Consider the following 15,198-nt stretch of genomic DNA (forward strand, 5'->3'; position numbering starts at 1 on the left):
ATTAACAAGTGAGTGGCAATGAGTATGTGAGCTTTGCTTTTCTTAGTGAGCCTAGAGGGACTTGTTCACTGGGGTTTCAAACTCTCAGCAGCTTTGTTGCGGTTTCTCCAAAGAAGGCTATATAAAATACAAAAGGGACCTATGGATTCAGTTTAGAGCAGAATGGATTTTCCTCMCAGATTTATTCACAACGCTGTTACTCTTGCTCCTGTTGGAGTAACTGGCAAAGTTCATGCAGATTCCTGGGAGAGCAGCACTGGGCCTTAGTGAAACAATCTGTTTGCAGTTGCGCAGGCCCTGATTTCAGCAAACCGTGCYGCTTGAGCAGGATACCACAGCGTGTGTGTGACTTGAAGCAGGTTCTTCAGCACTACGCTGAACTGGGTCCCCCCAGTTTCAGTCACCCCTTTCATTGAAGGTAGGGCTGGATACGTCCATATTCTTGGCTGAGGAACTGTGGATGGAAATGACTGCACACTGAAAAAAAGCAGGAGGTAGACAATAATTCATGAGGGTGTCTTGGCTCGGTTGGGTGAAAGGGAGATGAGAGTAATCTGGCAGATATGCACTCTAGCCTGCTTTTCACATCCTTGGTAAGCAATAAGCCCTGCTGGGCTATTAGCTGCTCTGGAGGAGTGTCCTCTCTTTGACAGGTTTCAGGTGTGTTCTGATAGACAGCAGGTATGAAGCAGCTTGAAAATAAATTTTCTGCTTGAAGTCAGCCTGTGTACTCCTTTCCAAGAAATGTTTCTTTACTTTCTGGATTTGTGCACCTCCTCTGAAATGAGGTACAATACTTAGTCACACAGAAAGGAGAGGAAAAARTGCTACCAAAGAATATTTGTAATATACGGAAAACTAAGTAACCAGTTGAAATTCAAAGAATGCGGAAGCCTTTTTTAGCCTTTTTTAAAGATAGGACTGGCATTACAGGTGTATAGTGAAATAATTCGGATGCTTTGGCATGAAGGAAAACTGWTTTTTTTCRGACAAAAAARTATCAGTACCAGTGSCACTGTGAGCACATCAGCTAGATTATGACATTTACACCTAAGTGTGTAGGCCYATTTTGACTTGGATCATTCTGATGCTTAAATAATTGTAAGCATTTTTTTCTTCTGTTACACTGTACCACAATGGACTCTGCTTGTCCTTCCAGAGGCAGCAGGTAACACAGACAAAAATGATTAGGTTAGGCTGGKTTTTTTTGTTGTCTCCCCTCGTTGTTGCTTACTACTCTGGAGAACAACTTGAATGATTGGTAATCTGAGGAAGTATCTGGAATACAATAAGAATTTATTTATTCTAGTRTTAAGCTTTTAATAACTTCTGTTGTAAAGACTAATTGAATAAATCRTGATTTAGACTGTAAGGACTGTAATAAATCCTTGTTGTGTTATATTAATATAGAAAATATGACTATCTTTTTGACRACAGCTTTGCAAACAAGACATTGTCCAAACAGGATTTGAGTCTGTGTACTTTGAAGTCACTTTGTTATCTGCATTTACTGAGAAGTTTTTTCACAATAATTCCATTTTTCCAAAAGCTTGCCTATTCATTGGCAGGATCCTGATGTTTTAGGCAATTTAGTTGTTTCCCGGATTTGAGAAGTGTGACAGATGGTATCTCTTTACCGATAGTTTGCTGTGAACTATATGTTATATTCTGTGAAAAGTGTTATAGGGCAGCAGAGAAATTCCTGTGGCCTTGGAGCCAGTGTACTGGGCCGGGTGGAATTGCCTACCGGATGGAGAAAAACCTTTCTTCTGATAACAGTTGATCCTGGAGCAGCTAGAACCTGGAAGCTGTTTTGGGAGGAAACTATTTTGTATCTGGGTGCCCTTGCACCTTCAAGTCAGAGGCCTACARCAGGAAGGGTTTCCTCAGGGAACAGGACTTCAGTCAAATCCAGAAGAAGTGGCAAAAAGTAATTTTCCTAAACCTTGCTTTGTATATGTGGAATTTGTTGCAACATAAATCACTGACAGCAAGCCTGGAATACAGGCATGCCCTGTGGAGAAATGATGGTAAGGCAGATCCCTKTTCAAATACCTTTATTTCAATTTGTTATGATGGAAACATTTTAACACCCTTTTRGTATGGGGATTTTTGCTTGTGTTTTTAGGGTTTCCTTTCTAAGGAAAGGAAACAAGAGCATCCACTTCTGGCTGCTCCAGGGTCCCATTGCAAAAGTTTCAACCTTCTCTGGCTATTTTAAGCCAGTCGCTAAACAGACAAATTTTGGCTGGTAACCTTGTCCCACACAGAATGTACCTAATAGAGGAGATTTGTCTAGATGCTCACATGTTTTGTGTAAGTTTTGAGACTATGTAGGCCTTCCTTTCGACTCTTCTCTTTCCCATTCAACAAGCAGTTTTTAGTCCTTCTCAAGATAACTGGTGTTACAAATAATTTGGTATGCATCATGAAATTGCTTGACATATAAAGAAAAAGGATGAGTGATGGAGGACTGGGGAAAAAAGATGTGGGTGAATTGTCTTCATGCTCTCTTGTCTTGCTTCTTTTCTTGTGTATTTTTTTCTTTCTGTTCTTTTTTTCCAGTAATTGCTTGGAGTCGAGGAATCTGCTGGGGATGATCCATGTTTGGACACTTGAGCCTCTGCAGAACATGACCAATTGAGTACATTCTTGAAAGAACATCTCAAAGGTAAATACYGTGCAGCTTTCTTTCCAAAGTATAACTATAGTCACTAACAATCTGAGYTTATTAAGCTAAAAAAGAATATCAAATGCTTATAAAAACCCYGCTGTCAGCCTCTGAGATTTTTGTTTTGTTGTGCTGACTGGCATATGTGCACTGACAGAGGTGAACTGCTGTTTTGAGGTATCACTAACTTTGTTTTATTCTGGGCATCTCTTGTCCTCRGATTCACCTGTTTCATTGCCATATTTGTTGGGTCTTCTTTGAGAAACAGTTRAATTTCTGCCTCTTCCCTTCCTTCCTATAAAGGCATAACTTGTTTCTTCATAGAGCATACTTGGAAAGCTGAAAGCTTCTCCTGTAAGTTGCTAATAGAAGAAAGAAATATGCTGACCTAACTGTCTATATGAATAACCATAATCACTTTCTGGARGTGATTTGTCAGTAGCATTGATAATTTATCTACAACAGGCCCTTCTGTCTCTACCAAGGTTTTTTTCACCCTTTTTACTTAGTTAGCATCAGCACCTGTAGCTGTACGTGCATACTGTAGAGCGTAGTTCAAGTGGTGTTTGGAGGAAATGGCATACTCCCAGTGTGGGGGTCGGCTCAGTGCGTAATCTCTTCGTCTTTGGGGAGCTTTCTGGCAGAACTGAACTCATACATCAAGGCTTTCTTTTTTTTTCTTTTTCTTTTTTTTTTTTAAGTATGGAGACTGAAAATTATATCTTTATTATATATTTGCCTAACACTTACCTCTATACATATTTGGGCAAAGCAGTGTGTCATATTTTCTACTTGTTATGACTGCAGATAAGCTCTCTTAGCCTTTGTGTTAGGTTAAGACATGTTGAAAGTTCATCAGAGCAATGCAAATCATGAAACTATTGGGCTTTTTCAGCTCTTCTATTCCTTGTTGTGAATTTCTGTTTTTCCTGAATTACATCTTCAAATTCTTCTGTTCTGGTCTTCTACCTGTTTTTGAATGGAAACTTGTTGCAATTCAGAATATTGTTATTGATTAATAATTAATAGTTAAATAATTTATTAGCTTAATTAATGAATTACTTTCTTCTTCTGATCAAACTTTTTCTTTCTATCCCTATCTGGTGATCCGTACACTGAATTGCATTCTTGAATCTTGAGAAGACGTATGGCTAAACATTTTAAGTCTTGAATGTTACCTATTTGTTTAACTTAAGTAAACTTATCTGGAAACTTGTATTCAGTTTAAAATTCATAAATATTGTCCCTTCTTCCCCCTCACCTCTTTTTTGGTTAATGACCAGTTGCTCTCGGTTGATGTCTCTGCCTGTACTGTTGCTGATGCTTCCAACTCTTATCATCATCTGCATCTTGGAGTGTGGTATTGCCCTAGCCTGTGCAGCTCCATATGGTGCTGCTTATGGATTGAAATTTTATCAGCTGCATGTTTTTTTTGCTTTCAAAAATTTTCACTGTATTTTGACTTCCCTCCAGTTTTAGGAACTAGGGTTTGGAATGCATGGATTTCTTTGAGGAATGGTTAAATCTAGGTATTCCAATAGTTTTAACTTGACCCAGATTCTAACTGCAGGTAAGTAGAGAACTACTTCGTGTTTTGTATATGGGTTTTGTTGTTGTTTGTTTGTTTTTTTTCCCTGGGAAGTGTTTCTTCTGATATTAAGCTTTTAACTGGAAATATTGTTTTATAGTGCCAAGGTTTGTTTTCATAACAACTACCACTTTTCCACTTTTTCCTAGGAGAACCACTTGAAGGTGTATTTCTTGATTCATTTCAACTTCTTAACTGCATAATCATTTTCTAGATTGGGGACTTTAGCTAATGGTGATGATTACTTATAATAATCTTTACTGTATCCCCTTTACAAAGGTCATCCTAAGTCTGTGGCAAAACCATCTTAAAGCAGAAGAGTAAAGTGACTGAATTTTTTGGTGACTTACTAGTTTGCTGGTTATAGTCAGCAATATCATTTTTGACAGTTCTGTAAAGTTACCTTATTGAATTATTAACAAGGGATTAAAACAACAGAATATATATTTTTTTGCTTTTCTTTTAGAAGACACCTGTTTTTATCCTACTTTTGGTGTAATAATTTATGTCCTGATCTTTTTATTAAAAAAAGTAAAATCTTTCTGTAGAGCAATTTACACTGCATGTGGACACTGTGAGGGCAGAAGGTTTTTCTGTTTTCCTTTTTTTTTTTTTTTTTTTTTTTTTTTTTTTTTTTTTTTTTTTTTTTTTTTTTTTTTTTTTTTTTTTTTTTTTTTTTGGCAGCAGTTGCTGTTAATGAAACATCATTATCAGCATCTCTGCCCTCTGGTAGCTTATGGAGAGCTCCCACTTTCTCCAGATAAGATGCCTATTAGGATCTCCTACAGCAGCTTTTGTTACTCTGGCAGAAGTATATAATCCAGGATCCAGGTTGAGTGTAAAAAGTGGGTTGGGATTAGAAGAAAACAATGTACAGCTGGAGGTTCCTGCTCTCCTCTGGCAAATCTTGGCCATCTTCCAGTTTGTCTTGTCTTTGCTGAGAGATTGCAGTGATTTGATATTAAGAAGAAGAATGTAGATGTAGAAAACAGCCAAATAAGCCTTGCTAATGGTTTAGGGCCAGACCCCCAGTTCCTGTTCCATAATGGGAAATACTGCTTTTCTACCCACACTGAAGCAGAGCTTTCTAATGTGATAGTTTATGCTCTGCTCCAAAGAATTGGTCTGTCTTATGTCTCTTACTGTTGCCAATGGAGTAGTGTATTTATTATGGTCTTCACTAGTAATAGCAAACAAACTTGGTTTTTGCTGGCCTAATGTCAGGCTAATCAACTTTCCTGCATCTAAAATATCAGGTAAGTCCCTCAGCTACAAAATGGACAATAGCTTACTACGAGGTACATTAGGCAAATTAGGCAGTGCTCTAACRTGGAGGAGGAGATTCTTCCTGCTTCCCTCATTGGAACACGAGAGTTGATCTCCCAGTGAGTTTAGAAATTAATTTTTTGGATGCTTTACCAGTCACATTTGCTTAACGTTCTTGCCTTTGCAAAATAAGTTGAATACAATTTGAAGCTGAAATTAAACCTGAGGAAGTTCAACATCTAGAGAAATAAATTAATAATAAAAGAAAGACATTGTCATTAGAGGCAGAGTTAATTTCTGCCTCAGCCAAGATATTGGATATCTTGTCTATGAATAACAATGAATATGAATTATAGGGCTAACATTCCTGGCACTGCTGTAAAGCCTGTCTTTTCAAAATTATATAAATAGATGCTATTTGTCAAATGAATATTGACTGGGTTCAAGGGCAGTAGCAGTAAAAGATGTTGTTCCAGGGTTGAGAGCAATATTCAGTAATCCAAGCAACACTTACTCTGAGATCACTTCTCTTATATGCATTCTGGGTTGTCCCCCAGAAGTGTACATTTGTTACTTTTTTGAATYATTGGTTTTACCTTTGCTCTACCTTCTTTACAGTTTCATAGTCTCAAAGTGCATCTCACTGTTGAGCTACCCTGGAAAAAAGTTCTAAAGGTATGGATGGATTTTTTTTTCTTCCATGAAACGACTGTCCACTGCCTTCACTAATGGAGAGATTTAAGCTTATCTATAGGGCTGAACTAACAGAGAAATATGAAAAGGCTTGTGGGTTTTCCTACTGGACTAGCCCAGGATGTAACGACAGACTTACTCTGGAAAAACTTCTTTTGGAATCATATTGTTAAACCTGCTGCACCTGTTTAGGTGATAGCAGTAATGTTCATGAAGCATTTTCTTGAACAAGTATCCAACTATTTATACTATGGAAAATATTCTTTTCTTTGTGACTGTACATGCTTCATCTCTCACATAATGTAACAGCATTCTTTTAAGTACACAGTATTCTTTTTTATTTTTATTTTTGGGGAACCACACTGAAAGATGTTAGCAATGAAACTCAGGATTTCTTTTACTTTTCTGGTAAACTGAGTATTTTCCAAGACCAGGGTATGATAGAATTTTTGTTTTGGTTCGTTCTTTACCAAAACATGTTTGTATATGTATATTTTTACTTTTTGCCATTGAACATTAGAACACATTTTCTTTTATACTGTTGGATTCATTATCCATTGCATTTRACTGACTTAAGGTTTAATAATTCTGTAACCCTAAAGCTCATTTTGGTGAAATTAACACCTTATTCAAGAAATTTCAGCTTTTACTGGTRGAGCTGACATTGCTCATTGTGGAAGTCTGATTCATGAACCTCAAGAGCTAAAAAAAAAGATCTTCAGAAACTTCAGCTAAAGAATTAGAATATATGCAGCATATGAAATTGTTCATAACTTTTTTAATAGTCTGTTTCAAAATAATGGTCTTGTTTTATAGTAAAGTATAGGTGAAGACCAGCAAAAGGTAAYTCCGTACACTCCTGCAGATTTTAATACATGTAAAGCACATATGCCACACACTAAATCTGTGGCATGGYGTGTGGCACTTGAAAGATTCACTTCAGTTAAGTGGAAGACTAAGCTTCACTAAAAAGACTACTTTTATATTGTCATTGTTGAAGTCTATATTGAATATTTTCTAACTTACTCTTTGTTTTCTGCTGCATTGGAAAGTACAGCCGTTTTTGTGATATACTTCAGACAACGGTTTTAACCTCAAGTATTTGATGGTGTTAACAACCACAGTAGTGAGGGAACAAAGCTGAGTTAAAGATGGGAGAARAAGGAAACAGACCAGAAGATTCTGTGATTCTCTAAAGTTTACAGTAATCCCAAACATGTTTCAGGACTAAGGGGAATTGTGAAAGAATATTTATTTTCTGCTAATAGGCACTTACGTAGTTTTAGATCAAATTTCCTCTTGTATGTTTGATTTACAACTTGGATTCAATTTTCTGGCTTGTGTGATAGTTGAGGGGACCTTTATCAGTAGTTCATGATCTTCCAGGGGCCCCATAAAATGAAAACTTTCTATATAGATATAGATTTTATTTATTAATTTTAAGCTTACTGAATATAGGCTTACTTTCTTAGTTCTTGCAGCCAGAAGTAGTCTACTGACTTCTAGGAGTCCATACTAAACTGCAGGTCTAACTAATGTAAACTACACAAAAACTGCAGGTAATCCACTGTGTAATGATGTAGAGCAGTAAACAGTAAATTTATGTGTATTTTCAATTTCAAGTGTGTTTATTTGTATTTTTACACCCATATCTTATCTTTGTATATCCAGGCATCTGGAATGCTCTCAGTGTTTAGCATCTTATTGAGGAACACTATCACTCTTGAGGAAGTCCACAGAAAAACAGTAAGTAGGCTCGGGTCTGCTGTTTTAAATATAAAATTTATTTTTTTACAYGTTTTATGGTTTAACTGTGTTGTCAGAGCTCCCACATTTTAAAATGGACCAGTCTGAAAACACTGAATTTTGTCTCTGCTGATAGCAGTGTGTGTGCTGTGTTTTAATCTAGTCAGACAGATGTTTTGGTTTACGTTGCTTTTCAGAACCCTTTTTGTTGTTTTATACACAACACTAAGCCTATCCAGGTTGCTGCCTTGTGATTTTTTCATATGAAATATTTCTTGACGTTAGGGAAATAATTCAGGCTTCAAAGTTCAGGTTTGTTCTGCATTCTTGGAACAACACCTGTACAATGTTTATGGGTAAATATATTGGACTTGTCCTGGGTATTATGTTTCRTGAGAACCATTACTGTTAAATGTACAAACTGAGTTCAGAAATAAAATTTTCTGAAAATGGAACAAAGAAATGTATCTGACAGCTGATTTTTAATATACGATAACTTCAGTGGGTACATATTGGGATGTATGTGTAAAACATACCTTACTTTTAAAAAATCCATTAGAATTCTAGTTTTCAACAACATGCTAGGGAAAGCTAGCTGTGGTGGTCTCCCCCTTCCCTGCCCTCCAAAAACTGAGATTTCTTACAGAGAATGAATGGCACAGAGCTTTGAACAGTCTTGGTCCACGGGCAACACTTGATGCATGACCTTTGTCAAGCTGCTTAYTTGTTTTGTGCCCTTATTTTATTTGTGCCCTTCTCAGCATCTGGGAGCCTGTGTGAATGTGGTCATGTGTGCATGAGTGTGCATATAGTGCCAGAGTCCTTGATCAGGTATCTAGAGGGTTCAGTCAGGGTGATGGTCTTTCTATGGAGTATTTTATTTTGTTTTGTTTTGTTTTTATTTTTGGATGGAAAAACTTTGARCAGAGAGAGAGAAACTTGTTGAGTTTGTACACCTTTTCTGATTTTACCAGTTAAGCCCACAGGAGCTATGAGAATGCAGCTTAAGTGATCATAAGGCACTTCAGTCCATAGCACACCTTACTTAGGTGTTTTTCAGAGCTTAATGGTGTGTGTAGATCTGATGGTAGGGCTCTTGCAACCAGTAACAAGCTGGTGGAGCTGGTGGACAGAGATTTTTCTGAACTATGCTTTAAGAAAAGAGGTTGAAAGAGTAGTGGATTGAATTCTCATTGATCTCTAACGGATCTGTGAGCTTTATGACTCCACGTCTATCCTTATTTTTTCTATGGGGATATTTTACTCAGATTTTTGTAATTTTGGAAAACTTTTTGCCTCATTAATCATTTGTACATTACTCCATCAGTTCCTCTCCTTATTTCAGATCAGTGAATATAAATTTTTTTTTTTTAAAGATTATATGTATATGCATATATATACACACACACTTTTTTTTTCCTAAGCTGACACTTGTGTACTTTGTCTATGGAGTTTTTTTTTTAATTCATCACTAAGTAAAACTTACTGGTGCTGAACTCTGCATTCCCCAAACTTGCTATACAGGACTGTGTATTCATTATGCATTTTTTTTTTATTTTCTGTAATCTTTAAGTATCCATATTTTCTTATGATAAAGAATATCAACTAAAAGTAGACAACATTATTTATCAAACAGCATTTARAAACTTTCTCTGCTAAGATAAAATAGAAAGAACAGTACATTAAAAACCATGTAAGATTATAATAAACTTTTTTGCATAGCAAGCATGTGTTGAATCATCTTAAGATGATCATCAAGAAGTATTGAACCAATTGGTAAATATYGACTGTGTCTAGGTTGAGATTAATATTTACCTCAAGGGTCAATAAATTTTGATGTTGCCTGAAAAGTGAAGTCAATATTTATATTGCTAAAACATTCTGAATGCATTCAGCAGAAATATCTAGAAAACTGTTATATAACCCTGGGGGTCCCAAGGGACACTTTCTTTCCAGCTAATACTGCAGAGGAAAAGTATGAATTGAAAAAACTCGTTACAATTCTAGTTACTTAGTCAAAGGCATATATATACATATTTCATGTCAGGTGGCTCAGAACTGGTGAGCAAGAGCTTTCTGGAGGGTTGGCCCAAAGCTGTACAACATCTTTGTGATCCCCTRTGGGTCATATACATCCTCTCCCTACTTTAGCTTTGAATGTAAAGTATTTATATGACTATGCTTTATCAGCCATAAATACAGAAGTGTAAGTGTGAATGTGTTTTTAAACAAAAAATTCCAAGAATGCATGCACGTGCACGCACACATACAGAACACACACTGTCCTGTGTAWACTACTTTCTTCTGAGAATAGAGAACAAGCACAGGACAGGTTTGTATCATGTTGCTGTATGTACTTCTGGCCGTTGCGCAAGCACTACAGTGATGGGCATTAGGACAGAACTAGTCTAGATGAGATTCTTGCCAAATGCCGATTCAGGCCATCGGGAGGGTTAGTTATGTGAACCAAATGGCTAAGCCTAGGGCCAGGCATCCATGGGGCTGATCTGAATGAGGCTGAGACATGCTTATTTGGTGGGAGTAAAGGAAAGAACTACCCCTYCCATTCCCACCTGTAAAGTGAGTTGGCAAGTCCAACTACTGCTAGTTGTGTATATATGTGAGATCCTTTGTGTGACATTTTTCCTCCGTATATCTACTTTGTTGGTGTACTCCAGATAAACAATAATATCATCCTTTCATAAAGCATGTTTGACTTTCCATTGTGGAATGCACATCTAATTTATGAATGACTTTAGAAAAATCGTGATATGGTTGTTACACACAAGTAAAGGCCCTCTAAAAGTAACCRAGCTCATATTTTCACATCAACCACTCAAAAATTTGAAGTTAAAAAGCCTGAGTCAGGGGACTAGGCTTCTAAATAGTAGATGGAGAGAAACAGAATCCCCRGGAAGCTTATGACTGAGCACAGAATTGCTTCACGGGGCAATTCAGAGCAGACTACTATTTATTTCTCTCAGTTGACAAAGGCCACTGGGTGTCTACAAGTACTTGGTGTTTGTACATGTCTCTTTTCTCTTTTTGGCCATTTTTTACCTTCAGCCAAATGGAATATCTAAAACTAATCTCTAGAAGTGTGAGTTAGACGAGTGGACAGTGAGGTAGATTGAGAACTGGCTGAAAGGCAGAGCTCAGAGGGCTGTCATCAGTGGCGTGGAGTCTAGYTGGAGGAGGCCTGTGGCTAGTGGCATCCCCCAGGGCCCAGTACTGGGTCCCATCCTGTTCAACTTCTTCATCAATGACCTGGATGAGGGGACAGAGTGCCTCCTCAGCAAGTTTGCAGATGATACCAGGCTGGGAGGAGCGGCTGACACACCTGAGGGCTGTGCTGCCATTCAGAGAGACCTGGGCAGGCTGGAGAGCTGGGCAGAGAGGAACCTCCTGAGGTTCAACAAGGGCAAGTGCGGAGTCCTGCACCTAGGGGAAAATAACCCTAGGCACCAGTACAAGGTGGGGGCTGACCTTCTGGAGAGCAGCTTTGCAGAGAAGGACCTGGGAGTGCTGGTGGATGACAAGTTGATCATGATCCAGCAATGTGCCCTTGTGGCCAAGAAGGCCAATGGTCTCCTGGGGTGCATTAGGAGGAGTGTTGCCAGCAGGTGGAGGGAGGTGATCCTGCCCCTCTACTCAGCCCTGGGAAGGCCTCATCTCGAGTACTGTGTCCAGTTCTGGGCTCCCCAGTCCAAGAGAGACATGGAGCTACTGGAGAGAGTCCAGTGCAGGGCTACAAAGATGATCAGAGGGATGGAGCACCTGCCCTRTGAGGAACAGCTGTGAGAGCTGGGCCTGTTTAGCCTGGGGAAGAGAAGCCTGAGGGAGGATTTTATCAATGTGTACAAGTACCTGAAGGGACAGTGTCAAGGGGTCGGGGACAAACTCTTTTCAGTTGTCCCGTGTGACAGGACAAGAGGCAATGGGCAGAAATTGAAGCACAGGAAGTTCCRCCTGCACGTGAGGGGGAATTTCTTCCCTGTGAGAGTGATGGAGCACTGGACCAGGTTGCCCAGAGAAGTTGTGGAGTCTCCTTCTCTGGAAACATTCAAGACCCRCCTGGATGCAACCCTGTCTAACATGCTCTAGGTGACCCTGCTGAGCGGGGAGGTTGGACTAGATGATCTCCAGAGGTCCCTTCCAACCTWACTGATCCTATGATCCTATGAAAATCGTATGTTTCCTTTTTCTTTTCGTTGTTTGAAGAAGCTTTATAATGACTATTGTGTTTGTAAAAACTATTATACTGCAGTAGCCAACTAGCTAGCAAGCTTATTAGATCAAATTCTGTTATGTACAAGAACTGGCTATAACTTTTGCATTAAATGATTATAATCTCCTGGGAAGCCAATGCTAGAAATTTAGGGCTATTTCGGATTTTGATAGGAATGAAGTTATACTGTACAATGGTGAAAATTTTAAAGGTAGTATTAGACAATCAGAATGGCTAATTTCTTCTGACCTTCTAACTGTGAGAAAGTAGTACAAAGGAAACTTAAAAATATCTGCAAAATATCATTTACTGCCTGAGTTTAAGATACTAATGCAAAGAAACTGCGGTTAAGTCTTTGCTGACCAAATTCTCTCTAGTTCTTGCAATTCATGTTCTTCCTGTATATCCATAGGTTAAGGTAGATGATCGTATTGGTTGCAGTACACAGCCACAAGAAAGAGTTAGCTTTGAATTACATTGTTTTTAAGGTTAAGTCAGACATAAATGCTATTTTAATGAACATTTTTTATGTACTGCTGTATCATTTGAATGAGAAATGTGGCCATATTATTACAACACTGCCAAATATTTGTGCTATTTCAATCTCTTATTAAAATAATAAAATGTATTCATAAACTRTTGCTAAGGTCAGAGGTTGGCTCCAAATGAGATACCCATTTAGCATTTCAATAGTTACACTGTACGATAATGGCACAGAATTCCATGCAAAAGCAAGAATTTGGAGATGAAATATTTGAATCTTGCTTACTCAGTGTGTAAGAAGTAGCAAGAAAAATCTAGAGAAACGAGTGCAGCTCAACGACTGCCCAGGAGACCTAGCTTGCTTCAGCACATCGAAAAGCTTGAAAAAACTTCACCAGGAATAGGGTTGCRACGATTTTAATTTGTGTATTTTAATGGAGCTAGAGTTCCCAATTTTTAGGTTTTTAAGAAATTTTGCTTTATTTTAATTTGTAATCATCTGTTCTCATGTCAGTGTTTGCACTCACATTCATATTTAAGTGAAATTCAAATACAAGAGTGTGTTCTGAACTACATAGCAAATCCTTCCATTAAACTAGTGAACAATTTCTCTACAGATTGAACTGGAGATACCAGAATTAGAAACAGAGTAATTATTTCTCTTATTCTTTTATACATATGCAGTTTTAGCTACTTTAGAGTTTCAAGTGTAGAACTGAGAATATTTGTCCAAAGAGTTAGTCCAGTAGGAACAAAGTCAAAACCATCTGAGTGATGTATGTTTATCTTCTAGTTCCTTTGTTTAAGCTGTGTGATTATCAGTTACAGCTGCTACAATAGTAAATTTAGTAATCCAAGAACTTAATGGCACAAAGTTCACTTGTTACCAAAGGTTCTGCAGATGGGCTGTTATCTTCATACTTTGTGTTATCATTATGACAGTTTTTCATTTTCCTTCTCCAGAAGCATTCTTTTGGTGCCCTGYGGAAGAGCTGGCGTTCTTACTACTTACCTTTGTGGTAAGTTGTCTTTTTTTCTTTTTTTTTTTTCCTGCTCTTCCTCCCTCATTTATATATTCGTGCTACTTCTACGGTTCAGTATTAATTTGCTGTTTCTCTCTGCTTTTCAGAAAGAAGCCTATTAAGACACTATTGGTCTGCATTAGAAATGTTTGTTTAGTCAAGTGATGACTAGACAGGTTGATCTGTTATTCAAAGAGAATTCAGCTGTGCTGTGGGAGTTTAGTAATCTGTTTTAGGCTTTTGTGGTTACATTGTGTTGTTGAATGTTGTCATGCCATCATGGCTTAACTGAAGCCAGAGCAATCACATCTCATAAGAACATAAGACGAAGTCACCTGTGAATGTAAGCAGCAACTTCTTTCCATTGTTTGTGTTGGATAAAATCCCGTTAACTTTGCTCTCAGAAATCATTATTTTAAGGAGGAAAGTGGATCTGACCTGTTTGTGTATGCAATCTGTGCAAATGCATGCCTCCTAAGACCAGTGACCATTCCTCCTTCCTTGCAACAAGTATTTTTCAGGATTACAGCCTTTGGTGCTCTGTTTCTTTTYTTGGTGTTTGCCTGTCATTTGACTGATGGAAATATAATTTTAATGTCAACAGATACCTCTGTCTATTGTGTCTGTTGYAAAGACTGAGGTGTGAATTCCAGCAGCCTTTGAACAAGTATTATGAAGCTGTGAGAGACTTGCCCTTAGATGTCTATGCAACTTGAGTCTCAACAAATACATCTTTACCTAAACCAGAATCTGTTTTTGTTTTGCCCTATTTCTTTTAGCAGGTAGGGTGACACTTCCCATTGACTAAATTTGATAGTGTTTTTTCTGCTCGGTTATAAAGGGAAGATGAAAAGCTTGCATCTCTTGAAAGCAATTTTCTTTGTAATCCACAAGTGGTCAAACTGTTGGTGTAACTTGTCTAGCAGCTTTCTACTACTTGCTATCTCGACAAGGCAATTATTCTAGCTTTAAAACTGATGTCTCTAGAAGATGGATCACTGGGGAAAACTAAGACCATCTAATGATGATTAATATTCTTCCAACAACTTAACAACCTAGCCCAGATACTGCTTTCCATCGTCAYGCTGGCTGTTTATTTTCTGGTTTCAGTTGGTCTCCCTCTTAAAGAACTTCTAAACAGTTCTTTTGCCAAGAAATTGGAATTACAGAGAAGCCCTCAAACCATTTGTCAAACACTGTTTATGATGCACTCTCCTTTGTGTAAGTGACAAAGTTCAGGAGGAAATTCTAGATGAACAAAATAAAGACTTTTATTGCAGACTTTGAAATGCTGCCTCTGGCATGAGTTTGAAGGAAAAGAGGAAAATTGGATCCTATGATAAAGCAAYAGTCTTGAAGATGAAAAGTTTTCTGTCTATGTTAACAATCTGAACACAATTTACCCTCCACTTCCAACTGTTTACATCTCAATAGTGAAGACTTACCCTTAAATTATACTACTTATACTACTGGCTAGTTTCTACCTTCCACAGATATATTC

General features: G+C 37.8%; 1 long non-coding RNA gene across 27 annotated transcripts in view; it reads left to right on the top strand.

The window, feature by feature from the left end:
- Positions 1-15,198, top strand: part of LOC146587860 (uncharacterized) — a 359,490-nt gene that overhangs the window by 281,430 nt on the left and 62,862 nt on the right. For 20 of the 27 annotated variants that reach the window (XR_014897548.1, XR_014897547.1, XR_014897550.1 and 17 more), the window contains 5 exons: positions 2,566-2,671; positions 4,145-4,241; positions 6,144-6,200; positions 7,890-7,964; positions 13,639-13,694. This is a non-coding gene — a long non-coding RNA (uncharacterized LOC146587860). Of the gene's footprint in view, positions 1-2,565; positions 2,672-4,144; positions 4,242-6,143; positions 6,201-7,034; positions 7,062-7,889; positions 7,965-13,638; positions 13,695-13,804; positions 14,987-15,198 lie in introns of those variants that run through there. The other 7 variants (XR_014897566.1, XR_014897564.1, XR_014897568.1 and 4 more) reach the window with 3 other exon arrangements.

This window comes from Rhea americana, unplaced genomic scaffold (genome assembly GCF_003343005.1).
Source record: "Rhea americana isolate MKP2758 unplaced genomic scaffold, rheAme1 scaffold_56, whole genome shotgun sequence".
NCBI classification, from domain to species: Eukaryota; Metazoa; Chordata; class Aves; order Rheiformes; family Rheidae; genus Rhea; species Rhea americana.